A 21925-nucleotide genomic window follows, 5' to 3' on the forward strand; every position below is an offset into this window, starting at 1 on the left:
CCATGACAGGAGAGTTGGAGTGAGACTTATTCCACCCACAACAATTGTCTTTCCCAGAATTAAAATGCAGCAGTGTAGTTTTTGCCTGGTCTGGACCAAATGAACCGGACTACAGGTGTAAAAACACCCTGAAACAGCATCGGGCCGCCTGTGACTGAAGCTGTCATTTCCTGCTGCAGAAGCTCGCATCGCATTAAGGCTTGATTACAGCAACAATTTCTAAATAAACTCCAGGATGTTTAAAAACCACATCTCTTCAGTTCTCCATGACCTCCAGTGGCTCCCAGTCAAATTCAGAATTAAATCCTCCACACCACCTTAAGGCCCTCGATGGCTCCTTCACTGATCCCCCTGACAGTCCACCCCCATCTTGCTCATTCAGCTCCAGAGATGCTAGACTCTCACAGACCCCCAAGACCAAGCGCTGAACCCAGGCTGCGGGGGCTTTCTCTGTTGCTGCTCGCCCTCCCTGCAACACTCCACCATCCCACATTAAAGAGGCCCCCCTTCCTCTCAACATTCAAACAACTCCTCAACTTGCCTTTAAACCCATTTTTCATTCATGTTCAGAGAGATCAATGAAGGAGAGATTGAGTTAAGCTATTGTAGCAGCAAGTACCTCAGAGGTGACGTCAGGACAGGACTTGCTGCGTTTGAGTCCTATCGTTTAAACTGTAATCAAGAGCAGCCGTGTGGGAGGAACCTTTCATGTCAGCCTCCAGATTGTAAATCTGACACACAGATATCTGGACTTTAAACATTATTTTTTAAATTTAAAATTAAAAAACACAACAAAAGTAGCTAAATCAGTAAGTGTATTTGATGTAACTGCGAGGTTAGCACGAGGGCTAATTACCGTTGAAGGATACACAAACACTCCCCAGTCAGAATATGAGGTGTATTTCTTGTTCTTTCACTTCTCCTCGCATGAATGCAACATTTTGTTTTCTAGTTCCAACCGAGGAACAACCCACTGTATCTGGCAGCTCAAGCTAAAGCCAGAGATTCTGCGTAGCAGGGATAAACTCTTGTTCTTCAAGAAATTACAGATTTTATCTATAGTCTATGTTTCTTTTGCTTTTAACTTCTTGCACCAATATGTTTAATTTCAAACTTTGAGAACCAGGCCATCTGTCATGACTAGCCCCTAAGGGGTTGTTTTCTGAGCCCTTTTGTTATGTTTAGAACTTTTGTGGACTTTTGGACTCATGTTTAGTTTGCTAAGTTTTGTTAATATTTCCTGTTTTATTTTGAAATCATAGCCCTTGTGTGTATTGTCTTATTCTACTTCCTGTCTTTGTCTTGTTTCCTGCCATTTGTGATTGTCTGCCCCGCCCTAATTGGTGTCACCTGTTGCCCATTGCCTTGTGATTTTAAGTCTCGTTGTTTCCCTGTGTCCTTGTCCGTTCGTCTTTGTCAATGGCTGAGTCTGCCTGTGTCTTTACTTGTGTTTGTTTCCCTGTCTTTGATCCTGTGCCTGTGTGTTCATGTGCTGCTTTCCCCCTCATGGACTTACCTTGGTTGCCTTTTGATATCTAGTCAGGACTTTTGGAGTTTGCTTTGTGTTTTATGTTTCAAGCCTTTTTTCCTCCTGTGTTAGTTGTTTAAATTTTGTTCCCTGGCCCTGGACTCTTCCAGTGATTTTGGTTTATTAAAAGACTTTTAGTTATTCATAGTCTGTCTTGGGGGTTATTGCATTTGGGTCCTCTCTTCCCTCGTGTTCCTGTTTGCCTCCGTTCTGACCCCCCCGTGACACCATCTGTTTCCCCCTGCTTACAGTCTTTACAGTAAACTGGGCTAACTCCATCCTGGCTCCAGTTTTGCTCTAAATGGACACCTATGAGACTGATATTAATCAGAGGGATAACATATTTAGAGAACAGTCCAACACTCTTTTTTCCCCCCCGAGATGCAGCATCAGTGGCTCCTGGGAGTGCATACATTCTCTGGACTGTCCTCTGGCTGTCTGTCATGACTGCCCTTGAGACAGAGCGCAAGCTCTACTCTGCTCTCCACTCATTCTTCAGATCCCTGAAAAAGGCTGTAAGAGCCATGATGCAATTCTTGGAGAACTGAGGGTAAAATATAGTTTGAACTCATGCACAATCAACAAATGACCTTCTCAGGATACATGAAGCCCCATGAGAAACACATCCTCCGCAGTTCATGCTGCGATTGCTTTAGGTTTCATTAATAGACTGCCAGAATCATATCTTTGTTTTTAATTTCAACTCATAAATAATATTATAAATGTGGTTTATTAACTGCATTGTTATATTAACCCCATAAGAACAATTTAAACATTTTCCTGCAGGGTAGAAGCAATGGTCAGTCTCTGATGTCTCATGTTTCCATAATGCCAGCATTATATTGCCAGCCATATATTTCTGAGATAATTCACTGGGTTCTGTTAAAAGTTTGCATTGAGAATCCTCTCAAGTCACAAAAAAAAAAAAAAAAGCATGGGATCATTTAATTTCCTTGACTGCCAAGCCTTGAGATACATGATGCTCTGTGGATGGTGATAAAATCTATTTCAACACGTGACCTTTGCATGCAGCTGTGCTGTAAATCTGTCAAACAGGCTGCATTGTATGGATGTGAACCTGGCTTCTTTTGATTCATCTTGAGCAGTGATTCTTCTTTGTCTCCGTCCTGTTGGTGAAGACACGGATGGAACAACATGTTAACTTCATCTGACAAGCTTGGGCTGGGAGACTAGAAGCTTCTGCTGGAGACTGGAAAGTGTGTGTTGTGGAAATTTATTTTTTTTCAATGTATCCATGTTTAGCGATACTAAGTTTAGGAAAACCATCCTTTGTACAAGTTTTCCCACATTTTTTCAGGTTGTAAAACTCTCCCTGGAGGGGTTTTAAGACCCCTCTGATCATTTAGAACAGATGTCCCCTATGGTGACATGACATCTGTAACTGCTGATCTGGAAGTGAACCCTATGTGATTGTCATGAGTTTTACAGTACATGTGATCAGAAGACATCCTTTATTTTCCCTCATGTTGGGAAAGGCATTTATGGCATACTGACTGCAGGTATAAATAGTCACACTACAGAACACTCTTCAGACAACACTGCAGAACACACTGTGAACTGTGTGTCTTGTCTCCATGCTGCATGACATTAAAAGACTTGCTTCACAACAGAAGTTTTCCTTCTGCAGGATTAGAGCCTCACATTGTTTTCACATTGTTACAAACTGGGAGCATGTAGTTTGACTGATGTGGGCATTTACCAGGCAGCAAGGGTCAAATTAAATGATGGTTGCGTTATTCATTGTTCATTTCAAAATCTCATATTGTGTGAACTGTCTTGTTGTGTGTGTGTGTGTGTGTGTGTGACAGTTGTCTTAGTCTGTTTATGTTGCTTGTACTGTTTTGTTGTAACAGTGTTTCACAGTAGTGCCAGGTCTTTCTTGAAAAAGATTTTAATTTAGATTTTATAATAAATGGAAAAGAAGTGAATTGTGGGAAATGTAGGATCCTGCGACTTTTGGCCGTTCCTTTTTTACATCTGTATCACGTGAGTGCACCAACTTTATGGAAATGCAATAATGGGAGAACTCCTTTACTGATGTGATTCACTACATTATTAAAATACATTGTATGCACATTGTTTGTCTGATGCTCAGCGCTGTGTGTCTTCATCACACATTTTGTTTTAGTAGAAGATGTGTTTGTTTCCTTTAAATGGGTGCTGGTTAGTGAAGATTAAAATATATTAAGTCATTACTTTCATGCACTGAATTCAGTGATATATATGAAAAGATATTCAATAAAATCTGGCCAAGAAAATATTAAGAGAAGTACAACAGTTGTGGTCCAAAACACATTTTAAAATGTGAACTGTACAGTTTGTGTTTGAGTTACACCATTTCAGTGTAGTGAAATGAACTGGAGTGAACCAATAACCTTGACATTAGCTCTGTATTCAGGAAGAAGCTCTTCTTACTCATACAATCACATGCTCCTGACACTGACTACATTCTGTTAAGAGACGGCTTCATTGCATGCTTCATTACGAACATCCACAATGATGACTTTAATCTGTAAGATCTGCAGATTGTGTAACATGTTCATCAGAGAGATTGTTGATGTGCGACAAATTAATCGAAACAAATGGATGTGTGTAAAATGTTTAAAAAAAAGTTATTTGAGGAAGAGTTTATTCACCAAGAACGACATAAAGATAAGATGCAGTCACACACACACACACACACACACACACACACACACTGAGAGCACACATAAATAAAGCCAGTTTTGAGCTGCAGTTTAAACCCTGGGCTGGGACCACCTATGGAGCTATAGATGGCAGCGCAATATTTAACATGGCTCTGCACTGAAAACCTCACGGCCCCTTCATGTTCTGTTTTATCTCACTTCTTATTCACTTAATTTCTCTTACTCATTTATTTTTTTTTTTATGTTAAGATGAATGAACTCCCTGCTTTGTTCCAGCTAAAAGCTGCTTTACATTCTGCCCAACACACCACCACTGCCCAGTCAAACCACATACTGTGCCGCTCCACCGCAGCATCTGGGGGCGGTGGACTCTGTGCCTTGCTTAAGGGCACCTTGACACTAGTTGATGAGCTGAGAGTCATTTACTTTCTCCACAACACTAGGTTACAGCAACAAAGGTTGAATTCAGAATGAAACCTTCAATCAAGTGTAGAAGCAGTAGTAGGAATTATCACACGTTCCTTTCCCTGGGAGGTGTCTAGACACTCTATGCAATTTGTTCTCCCACCAGCACAAAAAGCCATGCTGAGGATAGACCGAGGCCAAAAAAGGGAAAAAGAAAGCACTCATTCACTATGCATCAGAACATGTCAACTGACTTCGAGGAGGTAGAGACAGATTTCTAACTCTGTCTGGAGACATAGAAAGGAAAAGCACTTCGGCATTCAGAGGACTCCTTGTTGTCTTAACACACACACTCAGTGATGTTTGGCTTTTGAGGACACACAATGCACAGCCAGTTGAATGTTAGAAACACATCTAAGAGTCTACAGCCATGCAAGCAGGATCACACTTTAAATTCTGACTAAAACACACAAGCAACAAAATATAGAGGTTGAATATCCAAGACAGTTGTTCACAGTTGTTCACCTCTCATCCAAAAGGCTTCTCCATTTCTCCAGACCTGAGTCCAGTTGTCCTGGATATAACTTTTCTAGGATAACCAAGACCTGGATGACTCAGAATCTTCACAGACATTGAAGCTGACTAATTTCTGAAGATACCTTTGTTACCTTGGTGCTAACGTCACTGTCTGCTACCAGTTTCCATCCAGGTTTAATCTGTTAGCGTACTCCCACCACAGGAAGCAAGAGCTGACATCTTGACGTCAAGACATTCCAGTCATAAGAATTGCAATGTTTGAAATGATTGTGATAGTCCACAGGGATCAGGAGGCAGGAGTCGAAAGTTCTGTTCCCTGACTCATCACAGGACCATCTGGAAGCACTGACACTCTCCAATCTAAATAATGAGTCATGATGCCAAATTGTGGCTGTAATGAGGCCCAGCCCAGCTATACATAGAGACCAGGGAACAAAACACAGTGAGAGGTGCAAACTTTGTGAATCACTGACTGTCCCCAGTTTATATCACCAAACACATGGCAGTATTCAGTCCCATTTGTGAATGTGCAGTGAAAAAAAGAAGGCTCCAGTGCTGCCCATATGACTGTTAGTCATTACAGTCAATACCCAGAATAAATAGCTTCTCAGTTCTGTTCTCACCTTCTCTTCTATCTTCAGAGGGCTCTTAGTTTACTAAACAAACAACAAGTATCAGGGTTGTTCTCGACAAAAGCACTTTGTATGAAATCTTGTGTGTGAGGAAGAATGTTTATAGCTGATCCAAATGTCACACTCACAGGGGAGACACATATCATTTAAATGTTTCATTTTAAAGTTTCAGACGGTCTGTCCTGGAAGTCTTCCATAGTCTCGCACTTAGTTGTTCTCACACCTCTCACACAGCTTTCCTATTTTAATCATTAATGGGGCAAAAAATGCTTGCGCTCCATACATTGCTACGAGTTAGAAAGTGAGTTATCTAGCTGTCCAATCAAGCAAGTCAGTGATTTTGAGTTTACTGCCACAGTTAAGAACAGGGTCTCACTGCCTTACCTCACCTGTGCGTGACGGCCGTGGACGGTCGTGGACAGACTCGAGCCTCGCTACAGCACTGCATTATCTCGAGTTTCTGGGTTTTTTTGTTTTTTTCTCTTTTTCCAGCAAAAATAGATGGAAAATATCTGTTGATGTTGAGACTGACATCACACCAGCAGCATTACATAAAACTGACACCTATCACTATAGTGTCAGTGTCTAGGCTATTTCTGAATGTGTGGAAAAAAATATAAATATATCTGCACACGTACAGGTGAGGTAGGAGCTGTGGACCAGGTGTAAGTGGCCGACTGACTGTTAAATCAGATTAACAGTGGTATGAAATGATTTCATTTGTTTGTCTACCAATGATTTTTTTTTTTTTTTTGTTAGACCACATTCCACTAATGTGTTAGTGTTATTTCCTCTCCTTCAGGTGCAGAGAACACATGAATATCAGCAGCCAGCTGGCTGTCAGCTGCCGTCCCACACCAGTTTGTCTGTATATGAGCACAGTTCTCAAAATACATACGTATTGTGCCTCGTCTCTGAACCATTTCTGCACTGAACACATTTCATTCTATTTGCCCCACAGTTTACACAGTGCATCACATTTCTTACCACAGCTATAAATGTTCTGTTTTTTTAACATGTTTTCTTTGGGAAAACACTTTGATGATAAATCATTAACTCAGTCGGTTAGAGACAGCAAAGCACTGAAAACAGGTTCTTTTAAAACGTAAGTAGTTTTTCTCCATTTCTTACACACAAAACTCAACGGAAAATATGTGTATATTTCAACCTGGTGTGTGTCCTAGAAACCATGTCACGCCACCTCCATTGTAGAGACTGACGGAAATGAAAAATAATAAAACCAAATCAAAACAATATATATTGGATCAAGCTGTGCAAGCCTCCCACAGCTTTGTAAACAAACATGATTTTTTTTATTTTCCAACACTTTGTGTCTGTGTCTGGAGCAGCAACAGTAATTAATAAAATGTGCACATGTTCTCTGTCTCTCTGTTCTCATTCATATGCACATGTGAGCACATGAGCCTGACTCTGCAGACAGTTTACTACAACTGAATATGTGTTTGCTGCTGGACTTGTCTTAAACTGTTAATTTGGGCAACACAACTCAAGAGTTTTATGACAGAGTCGCAGTGATGCTCAAACTCATCTTTAAATTATGCATTTTAAAAAATCATCTTATATTATTTTTCATTAAGCTCCTGAACTTATGGCAACTTCTTTCACAAAGACATCAGAGCTCACCTGAGAGCCTGTGGCTCACCTGTCTGTGTTGCTAGTGCCAATATTAGGTGGCACCTGTCTTGTAAACCTGCATATATTGCTCCAAAATCTGTCCAGCAGATCGTGTGGATCCTGTCATATGTAGAAAATATAATAATCATTCAATCATTCAGTCATTTAAATAAAGGTTATAATCTACAAAACATAAACAACCAGCTGTCTTTTCTGGGCTGTGCTGTCTCCAGTGCTATGTCTCACCCTGCTCCTGTGATCATGTCATGCTTTGTTCTTCTCAGTGTTTGCTGTGCTTCCTGTTTTATTTTGAAATCATCTATCTTTTTGTGTCTGTGGTTGTTTTAGTTTCTGCCCATGTCTGTTTCCCACCTGTGTGATTGCTTGTGGTTCTTAATTACCTCTTCCTCCTTTGTGTATTTAGTCCCTGTGTTCCCCTTCACTCATTGTCACTGTGTTTGTCTCTGAGTGTTTCCTTGAGCATCTGTTACCTGATTTTGTATTTTTCCTTTGCACCAGGTAGCAGAGTTTTTGCTTCCTGCTCATTTGCCTGCTCAGCTACTCACTGTCCTCTGTACTCTGAGGTGTGCAGGGAGGTTCTGTGATCAACACAAGACAAGCTGGGGTTACCACTAGCAGACAAACTAAGCATTAACTAGAATATTAACTTTACTATCAGGTGTAAAACGGACTTTCACTGTTGCCAGAGAGAGGTGGAGAGATGAGGAATTGGCCTCAGGTGGGCAGGTAGAGTGGAGGGAAGAGGTAACTTCCCCACAGACATACCAGACAAACCACACACAGCAGGGAACACCAGGGAGAGGGGAGAAGGTCCTGCCTAAACCTTACAGAGATTACTTACCTGTTTCTCCTGTGCCTGGATAACCTGCTTCAGATCCTCCTGTAGCCTTCGTCATGGTTACAAGAACGAAGATTCTCCACGCTCTGTCCTGTACCGCCACTCCCGTCCAGTCACCCTGCCTGCCTACAGGATGGTTGTAATCAGATGCTGGATTCATCCATGGTAACGATCTAATTCACAGCTCTCTGTGGTCAGATGCCACAGAGAGCTATAAGCACAAACTGCTGTTTTATGAACTTTGTCCTGAATGGTCTCATCGTTGTCCCTTGTTGCCAGTGGAGGAAAACCATGGATGTATTATAAGAACCGGACTCCTAAAGAACATCTATTTACTTAAATTAAAAATTCTTGTGTAGAGCATAAGCAAAAAAACTTTTCTAGCTTCCAGGTTTACTTCCACATTGTGGGATCCACTGCACATGCACGTCCGTGTCTTTCCAGCTGGTCCTGCCCACACATTTGCTGCTCTGGGCTCAGGAAAAGTTTTGCAAATAAAAAATCTTCATAGTTTTAAATTCATAAGACAAAGAGTAATAATTCACCTTGTTTGCAGTTGGAGGTGTCCTGTAAAATAGTTTACAGATGATGGTGTGGGTGGGGACAATGCTTTTTTTTTTTTTTTTTTTAAATAGCAGTACCACACGTGGCCAGTGGGACAAACTGGTAACAAAGCAGTATTTAGAATATGCTACAGGGACCATGAATGTTTGTACAACATGTCACTGCAATCAGTTTTATAGTTGTCGATGTTTCACATTCCTCCAACCATGCTTCCTGTGTCGGTGCTTCTTTTTAATTTGTCATTTCTAAGCGTACGGTGTAGGTTTCAGTGTATAGACTGGTTTTACAATAAATTTTAGTTGAGAATATAAATGAGACAATAGTCATTACACTTCCAGCAGATGCAGAGTGAAATGCTTTCCAGGAATAACCTGAACTCTGCGTGTGGAGAAATTCAAAGTCCTAGCATAGCAGTTTTTACACTTTGGATGAGACCAGCAGGTGTGTCATCAGTAACTGTGTTCACATAGTCTGCAACTGCCAGGTAAAATTAAACATCTGGTAGAGCAGATGGTGTGTACACACACACACTCAGTGCTTCCAACTGCTCGAACCACGCACAAATCTTCAGCACTTTGTGCACGCTGCGACTGCTCAATATGGAAACACTCTGCAGCATTTTCACACACAGACCTAATGATCAGTGCGGCTGCCTCTTCAATATTTCTTATTCCCTTGTCTTTCCAGCTTTCACGCTTTGTCAAAGCCCAGTGAAACGCAGAGGCAGAGGAGCTGTCATGAGCACGAGGCTGCGCCGCACACACACACAAAAAAAAAAAAAAAAACGACCCAAAACGTCATCCAAGCCACCCACTCAATCTCGCTCTGCGTCTGTCTCTCTCGTCTCTTTAATTGACCCTTCTTGGCCTCTCTTGTTGTCTGGAAGTCTGTCTCTTCTACTCACTCTCTTTTTTCTTCTTCTGTCTTCTCTTCTTGCTCTATCTGCTCATTTAGCTTCTTCTCTCACTGAGATACAGCATATATGATACATGCAGGTGAGGTGTGTAAGCACAGGCACTTGAAATGTAAATGAACGAGAACATGATGAGGAGTGAAATGGACTTCAGGCATTCGAGGCTGTGTATTATTATATGTAGAGTGGGTGTCCACTCAGCTGCCGCTCACTGAATCACTGAGGATCTTGATTTGTTTTCATCAGTGGTGAAATGTACTCAAGTATTGTACTTTTATTTTTGTTTATTTTTTATTTTATTCCACAGATTTGTGATTTGAAGAATCTCAGAGTAAAGTTTCCAACATCTTGTGGATTCAATGACATGAAGAACTGAGGCTGGTCTGAGAGCATAGGGAGGAACTAACCAGTTTTAGTATAATGCTTGGTGTGTGTGTACCTTATGTGTTAAACTCTTCAGAGGCATCATTTCCACCAATGAATAAGAACAGATTTATCCAAGATAAATCTGTTCTCCTGAGGATGAGCCTGGACACTGACTGCACAGACTTGTTGGACACTAGCCTGCATGGAGTTGAGAGGACTAACCCATCTCACCTGGCCAGTCCGCCTCACATTCTCCACCGTCACTGCTGGAAGTTTCTCCGCTGCACGTTCACACAGGCCAGCTCCCAAAGCATCATGGGTGATAGCCATGACTGATGACATTTCAAGTCCATGAGAACAGAACACAAGTTCAGACAAAGAAAGCAGGTTGAGAAAAGTCTAATGGGGATTCATTATTGGTGGTTAGAGACACTGCGTGCACATGTGCTGCCCCTCCATGTTTCAGGCTGCTGTCGTGTGGTCCGCTGCTAGTCTCTGCTCACTCACTGAGCACAGCTGTCAAGCTCAGAGACCTGCAGCCACCGTCAGCAGGGAGAGCTACAGATTAACCGAGAAGGACTGATGACTCTTTTCCAGGGAACATGGCTAATGTCTGACTTAAATGTCATGATATTTGCCACTGGTTATTCTTCTGAAATCAACTCTCTAAAGGGGTCTTATATTCACCAAATCTAGAGACAAAGTCAACACTGAGCTCCCTGCTTGTGATCTGGGGGTCATTTTGGACCAGTGTTTGCTGGAAGATTGATACAAGAGTCAAATTCTTTGAACAAGGACACAACTGCTGTGCTACTTTTTGTGTGATCATGTATTTGAGGGGTTAGTGAATGTGACACCTATGTCCCTGTGTAACAGGGGCACTCGAATGCTGAATGAGCCATGTGAGATATGATATAAAATTATGTTCTAAGCTGTATCCTAAGCTGTATCCTATGTAGGTAAATGAGACATACTGTTTAAAATAACATTAGTCATAACTAGATAACAGATATGTGGCAGTATGAAGTAAACCAAGGCACTGAGAGTTTTTGTGCGGAGGTAAAACAGCAGAACAAACAGGCAAACTGGCCTCTGTGGACGGAGGTGAATCAGTCCATCATTTAGACCTCTCAGACCTGCAGCCACTTGAATGTGAAGTGACGCCTTTGTCGTCCAAACCCATCAGCTTTCACCACTCATTTACACTCTCAGCAGCATAATCAGCTTCACGGCCTCAATTCACCTCTCAATAAACTGACTACATTTCCACAGTGATACCTGCATCAGTATAAAGTAACTATATTGTTGTCTTTTCATGCTTCAGTTCACTAATTATTATCTACAAAGGAGCTGAAATGTAGCTGCTTATTTCTTAAGTCTACTAACAGAAACGGTTTTATTCCATTTTGTAACCAAAGCATTTCTTCATGTGTAAAGAAAACACCCTGGAAGGCAACGCAAATTTGCAACTATTCACTATTCACTAACTATTATTTTCTCTCAAAACAACAGCTTCAAAATCGCTCTGATGGTAAACAAAGGGAGAACTGAACCTCTTTCATTACCACTCGGGCCCTGAGCGGCTGTTCTTGCGCTACCTAACTTGAGTTGAGTCGGTAGGGTCTCCTCAGAGAAGTGTGTAATGCTGCTGCATAGTGCTTTAAGTGCGGGGCTGAGATGTTGCAGCTGCAGACCAAAAGTTACACAGTTTGGCTTTAATAGATTGATGGTATCGGACGGTTCTACAAACACTCTTTACTTTCAGTGAACTTTAACTTTAACCAAGTTTACAGACAGGAAAAGTGAAACCACCTGTGCAGGGCCTTTAAAAAAAACACCTATTTAGCACTTTGCTCTTGTAACACTCTTGAACTCGTGTTGGAAAGTAAAAAAAAAAAAAAAGATCAAAATTCCATCAGCAGAACCAGAGATATTGTCTTTTTATTCCACAAGTTCTGCTTCCTTGTCACAACAGCAGACATGAGGACTCATTAAGCTGTCATCATGGCACCACATGTAAACTCCCTTTATTATCTGCTTTATATTTACGTGTCTCCGCATAATCACAAGTGGCAGTAACAACAAAGACGCTTAAAAAGACAAGCAAGCAAAAATAAGTGTCACTGTTATTCTCATTGTTTGTGCTGCTGAGGAATTAAAAAAAAAAGGTGTGTAACAACAGCATTTTGTCTTTCAGACATTCAGCAGGTTTCATGGTGTGATCTGAGACACACACACACACACACACACACACACGTGCAATATTTCACCACAGATTCTGCTGCCTGTCTTTTAACATCCAACAGTACAACAAGCCCTGGATGGACAGGAGGTGAAGTTTGGACTCATTTGATTCTATTCTACTCACATGATGCGAGTCAAGACTGTTGGTCAGGTTATTATTCTATAATCAAGATACTGATCCCCTCAACACCTTTTTTTTTTTTTTTTTTTTCCAGTCAAATCTTTAGTTGAATAACATTTCAGTCTCTTCTTGGTCAAAGGAAGTCATAAACATTTTATTCTAGTTTTAACTAACAGACACATTTGATGTCAAAGTCAAAGGAAAAATGAAAATAAGACAGAAAATAACAGGTTGTAGGATTTAGAATGCAGCTTTGCAGAAAGCGTCTTGTCTGATGTTATTAATTTAGCCGCTGCATCCGGACACGGCAGAGGATAAAAAAAAATGATTTCTGGAAAGATGCAACAACATAAATCCATTGTAATCTAACTTTTGTAATATGAGTCAATCATCGCTGTGACCTTAACTTCCTGTTTGAAAACACAGACCCTGAGTATCCAGAAGCCGTGCAATATAGTGAATTGTTGATTTTATTCTGTAATGTTGTAGACTTCAGTGGTGCTGTTGCTGTGCTTTTATTTGCTTCAATCACTGAACTCCACTGGCCCATGATTGAGACAGATGTCCATGTGGGACAGACCTTTAACTCCTTTCATGCAAAATTCTTGCTCGGCAAAGATGAGACATACTATCAAACTGATTATTTAAACCACTAAAGCAAGGTTACATGACCCTGATGTTTAAAAGTTCAGTAATCTCAGAAATAATTTTTTCCTCAAAAAGATTTAGAGTAAACATCCTTTAATTGAGCAGCATCTGCTTCACCTGTGGTCCCTGAAGTGTGCATCTGTCTCCCCCTCTCCGGTTACACTGCTGCTATTGAACAGAGAATCATCTCTCACTTCAGCCATATGTCTACTATTGATTCCTTCAGTCGCTCAGTCACTTCAGGCGCTTTGGTTGGACTGAAGAGCTTCTGGTGTCAGCTGCTCATCAGTGCCGAATTACCCAGATTTGCCCTTAAGTGGCATCAATTACTCTTTATTACATGTAGTTAGCTTCAGCTGCTGTCAGCAAACTGGGTAGCGATTGACGAGAAGGTATCGAATACCACTGTGACGGCGACAGACCTGATACGAAATAAAACAGAAATGAGTAACAGAAGAGAAAAGTGAAGAAGATCCTCGGTTCATAACAGTAACATAAAAAGATGAGAATGTGGTATTTTATTTGACGCTGCACTCGGGTACAGAGGGTGCCCCAAATGAGTTCTGTTAATTTGTCATATGAGGATCCCAGATGAGTCCAAATGTGACACTACATTCAGCAAATTCAATACTGCTTTCAGACTGGTTCAAGTAGACTCACAAGTAGGCCTCTCAACACTTGAGTGGAGTCCTTTCACAGCAGCAGGTGTCTGAGTACAGAACCGAAAGGAGAGGAAATGAAAAAAGAATCCAACCCATCCATCCATCCATCCATCCATCCCAGATGAGTAAATCAGTGTTCTCAAATTAACAGGCAGTGACTAAAAATTTAGATTTTAAATGCACAAGATGTACCACAGCACCGTGGTCTGAGACCACTTTCTGAGACTTTTGGACCCCACTGTCTGTGGTCTCATTAAATGCTAAGGTGTCAGACATTTGCTTTAAAAAAATCTCTCTCTCTATATATATTATATTATATCATATTATATTATTATATATTATGTGCTATTTAGATGACCAGTGTTCTGCTGCAGGTATTGTTGAGTCTGAATCATTCAATCACCAGGCTTGTTGGTTTGAGGCAAAGGAACAAAACTTGAATGAAAGTGTTAAAGCCTTAGAGCTGTCAGCCTTTAGATCCACCTCATAAAAAAATACAGTTTTGCTGAACTGTATCAATGGCCATTCAGTGCACTTGATTTTTTTATTTTCATTTTTTTCAGTTTCTCATTGGCTTATTGGGAATAGCACACGTGTAATAAAAGTTCACTACAAATAGTTGGTTTGTCTGGAACATTTTCAAGTAAACAGTGTTTCATAATCACTAAACGTCCTTCACAAATCTTGTGATTTAAGGTGGTAGATTTGCAGCATGGTGTGTGTTGCTGGTCATTTTGGTCATCTATGAAAGCTCAGGTGATTTATTTGACCCTGGCACATATATATCTACTCCGTTTGTTTCAAAGTGTCTTTTATAAAAAACATCTTTGGTATTGCCATGAGTTAAATAGAGATTTAGGTTTGCTGAGAAAAATCCAGTCACAAAAAACATTTACTAGAATTCTGAGGGTGTCAGATATGATGGTTTATTACAGAACAGTTACCCAACCAATGAGTGAAATCTGTTCTCTAACATACAGCAACTATGAGCTTACAACAGCATCCTCCCTAATAATGATAATGAAGCTTCAGTAAAAGCAGCTTTAACTCAACTTTTTCTTCCCTTAAATAATGAGGTTATAACACTCAGAATGTGAGTTATTTCCAAAAGCACCAGAACCAATAAATAACTGTCTGTGCCAAGCTCCAAGCCCGCTGGTTCCTACTGAAGGTGTAAATATTTAAAAGCAGCTCACAAACCACATTTAAAAAATAATAAATAAAATAAAAGAACTGCTCCACAATTTCCTAAAACAGCTGGTTTTTAGCAAACATTACTCAAACAGGAGGACACTGAGCATTTATTGGGGACTATGTTTTTAGACTGAGCTACATTTGGTAGCTACATTACAGACTGTGTGCAAGGACTTATATACAGTAATATACAATATATTAGGATACACACACAGTACTTGTTAGAAGGATTCATTCATTGCTGTTTTGGATTTGCACATGTGATTTGGTGACTATATGAAACACCTTTAAACCTCCCAGGTTCAGGTTAAGAGCTGATTTTCCATAGTTTTTTTAGGTCACTGTCATCTGTGGACAGTTTGAATGTCATTATTATTAAACCAAAAGTTTTCACAAAATCACAGAGACACTGATTTAAACTGTGAGTTTGCTTTACTTTCTCACAACAGTTCTAAAATCTGTAGGTTGAACCACTGTTATACGGCATCTCTCTGCAGTGGAGAGCAACAAACATGTTTTAAATGCATGCTGGTAATCAAGTCAGACCTTCACCCCGGAAAGCAGAGAAAATGGGAGTCATAAGAGTCATTATTCCTCTTTCCACTCAGCGTCCTTCCCCCTCACCCACGCAAACACACAGCCCACCGCTCCTGGCTGTCAGTCAAAAGGCCACTGAGCATGCTCCGTAGCTGTTATTGTCCATGCTTTGACACCCGTGGCAGAAAGCTTCATTGCAGCACACTCAAGACTGGTGACCTGAGACACAGTCCAAACACAGTGAGTACAAACACAGTCACACACACACTCACCACATGCACGTGCATTCTCTTATACACACACCCACACGTGCACACACCTACACACACTCACAAAAGCCGGCCGAGTGTGACACAATGAGAGGGAAATTGAATCATTCAGTAGAAACTGGTGGGGATTCAGGGATTAGCAGGGATTTCTTTTGACTCTTTTGGGAGAGCTGCTTGTGGAAAACTAAAAAAAAAAAAAAAAATGTTTAGACCCCCACAACCACCCCAAACCAGCCCACCACACTACTGAAATCCAGTCCGGCTGGTGGGAGCTGCCCAGTACAACCACAGAGCAGTGGTTGTTGCGGGAAGTGTGTGTAAGAGTGAGTGATTGTGATATTAAATGACATTATGCTGTGTGTTGTCATTATGAAACTCCGCTGTGACCTTAATCCAACGTCGCTAAAGGCACTTTGAAGCTTTCAGACCAACCTCTGACTCTCTTTCCCTTCTCTCTCCTAAGGTCCCTCTCCCTCTCTCTTCCTTTCTCACTGTCCATCTGTTTCCCACTTTTCAATGGACAGTTTCGAGGCCTGCTTAGCATTTCAGAGGCTTTCAACAGCTCTATTGTAACTTAGAAAGCTGGATTTGGACACTGAGAACGAGGGAGAAGGAAAGTGAGGGAGGGTGAGAAAGCTTGATAGTGTGTGTGTGTGAGAGACAGACAAATCATGCACATAATGCTTCAATGTTATTATGAAAAAAAACAACACTGCGGCTCCCCTGGGTATTAAAATGACACAAAAAGACAAAAAAAAATGAAACAAGTGGATAAACAGATTAAGATAAAGGGAAAAAGCTTTAAACCCTTAAATGACGTACCAGAACTGAGAAAACAAGTGCAGTGGCAGGAAGATCAGCCATTCTGCAGATTAAAGTCTCTCCAGGTGGGATTAAATTTTGAAGCGCCTTGTTCTATGAATGTTTTCCTATCTGTACTGTCATGTCAGAGGACTTTGCCAATTCCACAGTCCTACTTTGTCTCTCTCATTATAATCTGCAGAGCTCTGCAGCTTAAGGCCAATCCCGTGTTTTTTAATTTGTCTTCCTGGAAGTACCAAAAAAAACTAAAGTACGTGGACACCTCTGTCCACATACTTTTGGTCCGGGGCAGCACTTGCCTGGTTTGGCCCAGGCTGAGACAAATGAATGGTAAAATGTACAGTTTTGTTTTACACAGCAGTGTGCAGTACCAACAACAGGCACCTGTGGCAAAGTCAGAGACGAGACTGGAGGTGACACAGGCCAGAGCTCATAGTGGTGGTGAGCAAGTGACTACAAATATACATACATATACATACATACATATATACAAATACAGAACACGAGTAACTGTACTGTATATGTGCACTGTTCTAAAACATGCACAGCTAATCCAATCTATCCAATCAAATAATAATAATGTGCTAATTATGACATTTTTTTCTTGGCACAGTTACTTTAAATATTATGCTGTTATATATCATTACAATATTGTACCTGTGCTTTGGCAGCTAAATGGGATCAAACCTCTGTGGAAATCTTATGGAAACTTTCCCAGAAACAATCATTTGCTGTGAAAGAAAAAGGAAAAAAATGTGTTTTTTTATCCATTTATGTGCATGACTGACTAAATATGGCAATTATGGGACAAATCTAGTGCAGCATGACACAAACTGCAAGACCGGCTGGAGCAGGACGAATACATTAGAAGCAGGAGAAATAGAGTATCAGCAGGTGGAGTCAGGACGAGCTTCAATAAAGACCAATCACACCGGCTCTGCTCACCCCCCTTTAAAAGCAGCAGGCAGTATGATGCACTGTGAGGGTAGTCCAGGCCAGGATCTCTGAGGAGAAACTGTACTCATCTTCTAGGTGCAGAGTCTCAAAGCACAAACAGACAGCACCACTTTACAACCCACTGAAGTTACAGCCCTGCAAATACGACAGAGCATCCCAAATCACTTACAAGAAACGGATGTTAACTTTATGCAGGGAGACACTAAAAATAATGTTACATGCAGATCCAGTAAAATGTTTAATATAATGATAAAATATAATGATAAAAGAACCAAAAAAGTAACTGTGTAAAAGAATGGAAAGCAAAGTGTTGGTATAATGTCACAGTGAGAAGCCGAAATCTGGTTTGAGCCTCTGAGTGGGTTAGACACACATACATGAGTTACCATAGCCGTAGTCAAATGTGAGATAGTTTCTGAATTTCTCTGCATTTTATAATATAACCCAACAATGGTTATATGTTAAAAGCCTGACTTAAATCCAGAGTTACCTAGTTAACCCACTTGGGTTAAGTTTAGACATTAAGCTAAAAGTGATGTGTTTGCTCAAGCTGGTCCAAACAGCACTACTATCCTAAAACATAAACTGAGGTGAAATATTTGGACCTCATTCATCTCTACTGATTTTCATTATGCACAGCAGTGTTTTTCAGTTCCTCCTGGGGGACCTGGAGGTGGTCCCAGGGCAGATGAGATATATAGTCTCTCCAGTGTGTTCTGGGTCTACCCTGGGGGGCCTCCTACCATTTGGGTGTGCCCGGAAAACTTTTCCGGGAAGGCTGAGCAGTGTGATACATCGATAAATGCAGCACAGCCTGTGCTCTCCCTTTTCAAATATGGGAACCACCATCCCAATCTGCCAGTCCACAGGTACTGTCCCCAAACCTCCTCGCAACATTGAAGAGGCGTGCCAGCCAAGACAAGCCCAGCAATGTCCAGATCCTTCAGCATCTCAGGACGAATCTCATCCACACCTGCTGAAGAGCTTTTTGACTGCCTTAGTGACCTCTGTCAGAGATACAAGTCTCTGCTGAGTCTTTGTACTCTGCCTCCTCCTCAGAAGAAGAGCAAATGTTGACCAGGTTCAGGATTTCCTCAAAGGTGCTCTTTCCACCACCTGACTGTATCCACAGTCAGAGTCAGCAGTTCTCCCTCCCCATCTTGGGCCAAACCCTGCTTTTCCTTCCTGAGCTGTCTGATGGTTTGCCAGAACATCCTTGAGGCAAACCAAAAGTCCTTCTTTATAACCTCCTTGAACTCCTCCCACACACAGGTTTTTGAGTCCGTGACTGCTGCAGCCCTTCTGGCCCTCTGGTACCCATCTGCTAGCCCAGTTTATCAGTAGACCAAAACCAACAACCCAGAGTTGAGACCAGGAGGGAGAGTTGCAGTCCTACACACATTAGAACAGTCACCCACTCAAAAACCCATAGAGACTGTGTCTGCCCGTGACCACTTAAATCAATTAAATCAAAAGTAAACAGAAGAGGAGTTAGTCATAAAAACCTTGGCTAAAGTACAACAAAATAGGAGATTTCAATGTGGACTATTAAATATTCAATATCCGTCTTGCTGAAATCTGGCTGTGACATGTTAACCTAAATGAATCAGCTTCCCCAGTCACAGTGAAACTCACATTGCATGGGGCAACGGCTGGGGAGTTACAGCCATGTTTGACTCAGGTCTACCAATCATCCTTAAACTCATTATAACTCATCTGAAAGCCTTGTCCTTAGTTTTTCAAACCTAACCTGCAAAACACTACAGCCAGTTGTATTTGTTATAGTGTACCACGCCCCTGGCCCATACAGATAAAGTAATTACAGTAGGTGATTTTAATATTCATGTGGACATCAATAATGATAGCCTCAGCCCTGTGTTTATCTCATTATTAGACTCAACCAGCTTCTCTCAGAATGTAAATAAACCCACTCACTGTTTTAATCTCACCCTCCATCTTGTTCTGGCATACGGCTTCAAAATTGAACATTTAATAGTGTTTCCATGGAATCCCCTTTTATCAGACCACTATTTAATTACTTTTGAATTCCTGTTAGTGGACTACACACCATTAGGCATCAGTTCTACTAGATCTTTATCTGACAGTGGTGTAGCCAAATTTAAGCGATTCCATCATGACTTAATTCAGTGCCATGCCTCGGTTACATTTAATTCGTCTTTAGGAGCCAAAATGTAGAACTCAATACCAGAGACCAAGAGCAGAAGTTAAACACAGCCTTTTACTTTGAACAGGATGTGAATGAATAAAGTGTTTTAAGTTGGAGGGGGGCGGGCAGCAGCAGGTCTGATGGTGTTCCAGGGCACAGGCAGAGAATGGAGTTGAATGGAGCAGTCTGTGAGCCATGGGAATAATCCTCCAGGTAGTCAGGACACAAGTGAGGCACTGAGCGCTGCTGGTGCAGGCGAATCACTATGGATGAACCAATGACCATGTGGGGAATGGGGTGAAGAGCTGGTGCTTAAATGCTGCAGCTTGGAGGTGGGTTGATGACGTGATGATTAACAGGTGTGAAGGTGAATTGGAGGGAAGAGAATCCAGGTCACCACGCTCAGGTATGAAAACACACACACACACACACACAAAACACATGAACAGGCCGAGAGAACAAAGGGGGAAACACAAGAAACACAAGGGAGGAAACAGGGGATGAGGGACCACCTAACCTTAACGGCCTCATTAAAAGAGAGGACTCCTGTGCTAACTTTAGTTCCTCCCAAACTGACCATCTTGTTTCCAGTGCTGCAGGCTCAAAGTGAATGACACTCGACTCCATTGCAGTTCTACAAAAGAAGGTAATGAAACTAAAGAGGTCTGCTCCATGGTTTAGCTCCCAAACCCACATATTAATGCAAACATCACAAAGACTTGAAACAATATGGCGTTCCACCAAACTGGAAGAATCCTGCTTAGTCTGGTAAGATAATAATAAATACATAAAATAAAATCAACCCCAGCTGTGCAACTTTCTAGAGGGCAGTAATTTATTTGAGGATTCTCATTCAGGATTTAGGAGGGCATCATGGCACAGAAACAGCACTGGTGACATTAACAAATAACCTCCTTATTGCATCAGAAAAAGGACTTGTCTCTGTTGTCTTGTTAGATCTCAGTGCTGCATTACGGAGACTGGAACATTTATTTGGAATTAAAGGAACCGCACTAAGCTGTTTTACGTCCTGTTCCTCAGATGTACAAATTTTAGACACGGAGGTCCACAAGTTTCTGTGCTTGGACCAATTCTACCCAACTCATATAGAATAGAATAGAATATACTTTATTAATCCCTTTGGGAGGTCCCTTGGGGAAATTTGGGTAAGCTTCCATCAACTCACTACCAGGTGGTGATCAGCAGATAGGTCTGCTCCTCTCTTCACCTGAGCGTCCAAGGAAAACAACACTACAATCACAAAGTTGATCATCACTGTTATGCTGGAAAATAACATTTTGCTATGGCCAATCTGAGCACAGAAGTCCAATGACGAAACACCAAACATGGCATACAAAACACTGGTAGCCTCAATGAAAACAGCACTGGTGTAAAATATAGTGGGTTGAAAGAATTCACAGTTAAAGTTACAGTGCATTGTGTTTCCATTCATTCAAGATCAACAGTGTAGGAATGTTTGCCCATTTTATGCATAGTTCTCTAACAGAGAGGAAAATTTAATTCACGGTTGACTGTTACACTGTTTGACCATGAAAACTCTTCACTTGGGTGACAATGTGCAAAAGCTGCCCATTATGAATGTGAACATCCACCACAGAGACAGAGTACAGAGACAACCGGCACAAAATGTCCAAATATGGACTGCATGGCATACTTTATATTGTGTTGTTAGCATTCCTAGACAAATAGATAAATACACTGGGGATGTATTAAACAGAAGAGCTAGATGGATGAGTACACGGAAGGAAATCAGTGTCAGTGATAGCACTCCATAAACCTCACTCATCCAGAGGGTTCAAAGAAGGTAAGAATAACACAACTCTGATGAGAGCAGTATTTCAAAGATGTGTTGTTGAAAACTATGAATGGCTGTATTGTTGAACTCCAATGATGATGACACAATTACGACTTCTGTTGGTCTAGACAATGCAAATGTCTTGTTTATCTGGTTAGCAGGAAGCAGAAAGCATCCGCCGCATCCATCTGGGCTAAGTTCAACTGCTGTCCCTTTGTCTCCAGGAGGGAGTTTCATATTTTCAAGGTTCATCCAAGGGCAGAAATGCCAAGGCAGAAATGCCAAGGCCAAAAGCAAAGAGAACCAATGGAGCCACCCTATCACAAAATGTGCACTGCCTAACTGAGGAGGGAGGAAGGACAGAACAGATTTAGAAAGAA

The 21925-nt window shown here is 41.3% G+C and overlaps 1 long non-coding RNA gene across 1 annotated transcript; it reads left to right on the plus strand.

Moving 5' to 3' along the window:
• Positions 1-1319: 1319 nt before the first annotated feature.
• Positions 1320-20814, plus strand: LOC121193830. The gene is made up of 3 exons (XR_005895322.1): positions 1320-1453; positions 7421-7425; positions 20803-20814. It is a non-coding gene; the product is annotated as an uncharacterized LOC121193830 (long non-coding RNA).
• Positions 20815-21925: the final 1111 nt, after the last annotated feature.

This window comes from Toxotes jaculatrix, chromosome 14 (genome assembly GCF_017976425.1).
Source record: "Toxotes jaculatrix isolate fToxJac2 chromosome 14, fToxJac2.pri, whole genome shotgun sequence".
In the NCBI taxonomy this organism is placed as follows: domain Eukaryota; kingdom Metazoa; phylum Chordata; class Actinopteri; family Toxotidae; genus Toxotes; species Toxotes jaculatrix.